Raw genomic sequence first — 6,426 nt, 5'->3', positions numbered from 1 at the left:
TTTGGCTCAGGTCACGATTTTGCAGTTCCTGGGTTCGAGCCCCTGTGTTGGGCTCTGAACTGACTGTCTGGAGCTTGCTTCAGATTCTGTGTATCCCTCTCTTTCTGCCCCTCCCCAGCTCATGTTCTCTCTCTCTCTCAAAAATAAATAAGTGAGCTTTAAGAAAAAAATACACTCACTGAACTTCTCTCAACAAGAGGTAATAAAAAGAACAACTATTTTTAAAGAGTGTATTGTGTGGAGACAACTCAAATACGTAGCCACACACAATTGTGTTGGAGACTGGACAAAAAATGCGTTAAATCCCTCCATTGACCACCTTCCTTACTTTGGAATGTCACTTACTCTCCCTATAAATTAATTCCTTATATCTGTGATAGAAAACATATCAGTAATTTGTATATATAATTTTGTAAAGACTAAATGATCCGTCCAGATAAAATTCAGAGTGTAATGCCTGCTGCATAGCATCAGCTCAATAAATGTTAGCCATTATCATCTTTGTGTTTTTTCCTATTGTGTTGTTGTCCTTTAATTTGAAGCCATTCAGATCTGCAGCCGTCCAAAAGAATTAAAAGAACATTAGAATTCTAACACGGGTGGGTTATTTCCCAGAGAGTGTTTTACACATTAGCCAAAATATGAGTTAGTTTTGAATTCCCTTACCTGTAGTTTGCTAACACTGCATGTAGTTAACATAATTCAATGCCAAATTATGGCATGGGAAAGAAAGCAAATAATATTTACATTCTTCAAATTTTTGAGTAAGTTGGCAATGAAAACTCCTTCTGACTTTCTGATCAGTAACTGGAAAAGAAAGGGACAGAAATGTAACAGTCACTGAATATTTTACAATTCATTTACATAAATGTTGGCAAAATAAATGATATTTTTTTCAAAAGCACAGAACTCTAGATCTAATAAAATATGCCACTCTTATTATTATCAATAGGACAGGTTCTAAAAATGTTGGCAGATCTATATAGCTAGGTTAGTTGGATTCAGTCATTCATTTTTATGCTTACATAAATATAGCAAAGGTGGAAATACATATTTGTGGATGTACTAAAGTTTGTTTTAAAAGCATATGTTGAGAAAAGGAATGATTTCTTGCACAATGGCAAACACACACACAAAAACCTATATGTTCACATTACATAACTTCACAATTTATTATAAGCACATGAAATTCAGGTTAAATTCCACTTCAGAATCTCAACACTGATTCTGCTGTGGTCGCATGCAGTGGTAACATTATACCGATAAAAGCTCACAAGGAACTGTGCATTTTAGAATGGCCACAACTGGCCTTTGGTACAAGACTAACTGAATAAGTGGCTGCAGGAAAAAAGAAAAGTCTGGTAAATCTAGCAAGACCACTATTGACTTTGTAGTGAAATAACTGAGTTCAGTTTGATGAAATTATCAAACTACGCTTTGTCATTCTACTTGAACAGGTAGTGTCGGTGTCTGCAGACATGTTTACAGTTATTTTTTTAAAGTAACACTTGATAAGCCACTTCCGAGTTCGAGATGGATTAGAAAACTTCAGTTAAAAAAATGAAGAAGTTAAAGCAAAATGAAAAGGAAATGAACACAGAAGCTGCTGTCGTTTATCATACCTTAATAGAAAAATTCTCTCTCTTGCGGAATTCAGTGGTTCATCATCTTCAGTGATCACCTTTGTGGTTGGAATGCTGGTAGCCGCTTCATTTCAGAATGACCACATCAATCACCTCTTAAAGATTTCTCGTCAGTGGAGTTAATAAGAATTGGGCACATCACTGTATGATTTAGGAGAAGGAAAAGCAACTTCTGATAATACAGAGCCAGAGACGTTATGGGTGAGTTACTGTTTCGAGGAAGATTTCAGGAAAAGTCACAAAAAATGTCTTGGTAACTGCAGACGGACGTATCAGTGGCTGTAGCGGGAGACAAACTGTTGCGGATTAGTTAAGTGTGCTTGAGTTAAGCCCACATTAAGAAAAGTAGACATGTTTCTAGTATGTATGTTTGCTGAGTTAAGGCGCTTGGTCATTTCAGTTTAATTATTTAACAATAATAATCTGCCTAATATCTACTTGACATATTGAAACATAAACAAAAATATAGAGTGTTTTAGGGGCACCTGGGTGGCGCAGTCGGTTAAGCGTCCGACTTCAGCCAGGTCACGATCTCGCGGTCCGTGAGTTCGAGCCCCGCATGGGGCTCTGGGTTGATGGCTCCGAGCCTGGAGCCTGTTTCCGATTCTGTGTCTCCCTCTCTCTCTGCCCCTCCCCCGTTCATGCTCTGTCTCTCTCTGTCCCAAAAATAAATAAATGTTGAAAAAAAAATTTAAAAAAAATATAGAGTGTTTTGGAGAAACACTAAAATAAATAGACATGTTCAAATTTAAACTGTGTGACATAATCCTCTATCTACATAAAATTCTAGTGTATTCCTGTTTTCGTAGAAGTCTGGCCAGCAGGGTTTAAGCAAAGCATGATGAACGTGGAAGAGTTCCAGGAAAGTAAATAAAAGGAGTTGATAAAAACTTTAAAAATTATTTATGTCAGAAATGAAAATTATGAGCAAATAATATTGCGTTTTATTTAATGAAAGCTATACTGTTAAGCTATACATGTATACTTAAAAACTTTAAGGTCATTAAAATTACATTGAAACATTAAATATATAGAAGGGATATTTGGTTTAAATAAAATACAAATACAGGGGCACTTGGGTGGCTTAGTTGGTTGGGCATCCAACTTTGGCTCAGGTCATCACCTCCGGTCTATGAGTTCAAGGCCCACATCGGGCTCTGTGCTGATAGTTCAAAGCCTGGAATCTGCTTTGATTTCTGTGTCTCCCTCTCTCTCTCGGCCCCTCCTGTGCTTGTGTTCTCTCTCTCTCTCTCTCTCTCAAAAATAAATAAACTTAAAAAAAATACAAATGTTAGTATATGAAGATCCCATAACTAAGAAATATACTGTTTTCAAAGTGGGTATATTTCTGCAGTACTAAAAGACACTGCTACCATGGATCAGCTAGTTTATAATAAACAAACAAACAAATAAACAAATGTATACACTGTGTAAGGTTCTGATAAGTGCTGTGAAGGAAAATGAAAAAGATGAATAAAAATATATGAATGTACATGTACATACACATATACATTCTTGCATATACACTTGTATTTGTATATGCATATATATGTGTGTGTGTATACATGTTTGTACATATGTATATGTGTGTATGTATACAACATGTTTTAAAAGTAAATTTATTTGGGGGAGGAGTTAAGACGGCGGAGCAGCATGGAGACCCTGACCTTGTCTCATCCCTGAAACTCAGCTAGATCAGCACCAAACCATTTTGAACACCTAGGAAACTGATCTGAGGATTAACCCAGCAATCTGCATCACTTGTGCCACAGAACTCAGCAGGTACATGGTGAGGAGAGATGAACTGGGGGAGAGAAAAGCCATGTAGGGTAGTAAGCTGTTTTTGTAGAAAGAGGACAGAGGAAGGGAGGGGGGGAGAGTGTGGCACATCGGGATCATGCAAGAATAGCATTCCCCCAAAAGTAGCTGGAGAGAGATAGAAAGAAGGAAAACACCCACAGGGGACTGAACAAGGAATCTGCTCCCCAAAACCATTAACAGGAAGAAAGGAGATGGTTTCAATACCACCAGGATTCTATAAACAGTGGAGCTCAGAGTCTGATGTTTCAGAGCTCAGTGCCTGGCGGTGCTCTGGTGAGGAAGTAGGGTGAATCTCCAGGAGCAGGCAGCGGGGTCTGAGGAGTCCATGTGCCACATGGGGAGAAGTAGTTCCCTGGCTTGGAGTGCATTTGGAAGAGGCCATATGGCCTCCTTTCAGGCCAAGGTCCCAGCAGAATCTGGAGAGCAGCCATGTTTACAGGTATTGGGACAAAGACCAGAGTGCAGCGAAACCTAGGGCAGCTGTGTGTTGTGATTTACCATAATCTCCAAATCTCTGCTGCCATGTGATTACACGAACATTTTCTGGGGCAAGCTGGCACCCAGCCATTGCTCAGCGAGACCCTCCCCAGAAAGTCATCACTGGTCCAAGCCTAACAAAAGATGTAAAAGATCTGTATGCTGAAAACTATAGAAAACTTATGAAGGAAATTGAAGAAGACACAAAGAAATGGAAAAACAGTCCATGCTCATGGATCGGAAGAATATTGTTAAAATGTTGATACCACCCAAAACAATCTACATATTCTAGGAAATACCTATCAAAATAGCATAAACATCCTTCACAGAGCTGGAAGAAGCAATCCTACAATTTGTATGGAAGCAGTAAAGACCCCGGATAGCCAAAGCAATCCTGAAAAAGAAACCCAAAGCTGGAGGCATCATAATCCCAGACCTCAAGATATATTACAAATCTGTAATCATCAAGGCAGTATGGTACTGGCACAAAACCAGACACTTAGATCAATGGAACAGAATAGAGAACCCAGAAATAGACACACAAATGTTTGGCCAGCTAATCTTTGACAAAGCAGGAAAGAATATCCAAAGGAAAAAAGACAGTCTCTTCAGCAAATTATGTTGGGAAAACTGGACAACGACATGCAGAAGAATGAACCCGGATCACTTGCACCATACACAAAAATAAACTCAAAATGGGTGAAAGACCTAAACGTAAGACAGGAAACCATCAAAATCCTAGAAAAGAAAACAGGCAACAACTTCTTTGACCTCAGCTGCAGCAACTTCCCACTTGACATGTCTCTGGAAGCAAGGGAAACAGAAGCAAAAATGAACTGTTGGGACCCCATCAAGACAAAAACCTTCTGCACAGTGAAGGAAATAATCAGCAAAACTAAAAGGCAACCAATGGAATGGGAGAAGATACTTGCAAATGATATATCCAATAAAGGGTTAGTATCCAAAATCTATGAAGAAGTCATCAAACTCAACATCCCCAAAACAAATAATCCAGGGAAGAAATGGGCAGAAGTCATAGACACTTTTCCAAAGAAGACATTCAAATGGCTAACAGAAACATGAAAAGATGCTCAACATCATTCATCATCAGGGAAATACAAATCAAAACCACAATGAGATATCACCTCACACCTGTCAGAATGGCTAACATTAACAACTCAGGCAACAACAGATGTTGGCAAGGATGTGGAGAACGGTGAACTCTTTTGCATTGTTGGTGAGAATGCAAACTTGTACAGTCACTCTTGAAAACAGTATGGAAGTTCCTCAAAAAATTAAAATTAGAACTACCTTACAACCCAGCAATTGAACTACTAAGTATTTATCTAAAGGATACAGGAGTGCTGATCTGAAGGGGCACATGCACCCCAATGTTTATAACAGCACTATTGACAATAGCCAAAGCATAGAAAGACCCCAAATGCCCATCAATTGATGAATGGATAAAGAAGATGTGGTATATATATATATGTGTATATATATATATATACACATATATATATATATATATATATATAATCGAATATTACCTGGGATCATAATGAATGAAATCTTGCCATTTGCAACAACGTGGATGGAACTAGAGTATATTATGCTAAGCTAAATAAGTCAGTCAGAGAAAGACAAATATATGATTTCACTCATATGTGGAATTTAAGATACAAAACAGATGAACATAAGGGAAGGGAAACAAAAATAACATAAAAAAAGAGAGTGAGACAAACTATAAAAGACTCTTAAATATAGAGAACTGAGGGTTGTTGGTGGGGTGTTTGGTGGGGGGATGGGCTAATTGGGTGATGAGCATTAAGGAGGGCACTTGTTAGGATGAGCACTGGGTGTTATATGTATGCAATGAATCACCACATTCTATTCCTAAAATCATTATTACACTATATATTAACTAAATTGTTTTTAAATAAAAAAATAAATAAAATATAAAGGAAATAAAAGATCACAGATAGTGCTGAACAGAATCTAAGAGAATGCCAGACTGGAGCCTCAAGGAGCAGATATGACTGGTATCTTCATGCAAACAATGTGGCTTTACTGAAGGAAGACTTTTCAATTGCTTCACCTCTAACATGTAATTGAAATCCTGCTTTTCAAAGGGAAGGTGATAAATAAGGGCTAAAAACAGGGATAATTGAAGATTCCTCCCAAAAATGGATTAGAAGATTGGGAGCTAAAAGATGAAACGGGTTTAAACCCAAGAGACTCTCAGAACCTCCTGATGGGCTGAATATTTCACTGAACTGGTGCATTTCCAGACCTCTCTCAGTTCAACAGCTTCTAAGTGAGAATTAGTACCAGGCTGTTAAGAGTGCTTGAAAGCTCAAGAAAAACATTGTTAGAAAAGAACTAAAAAATATGACTCAGTTGTATAATTTTTACCCAGCAAAAGTTCATTCTCTGAGTTTTCACTTGATTTTAATAAAATTATTCTTTTTAAAAAAATAACTTG

This window comes from Prionailurus viverrinus, chromosome A1, assembly GCF_022837055.1.
Source record: "Prionailurus viverrinus isolate Anna chromosome A1, UM_Priviv_1.0, whole genome shotgun sequence".
Lineage (NCBI taxonomy): Eukaryota > Metazoa > Chordata > Mammalia > Carnivora > Felidae > Prionailurus > Prionailurus viverrinus.
This window is presented reverse-complemented; position numbering follows the sequence as displayed.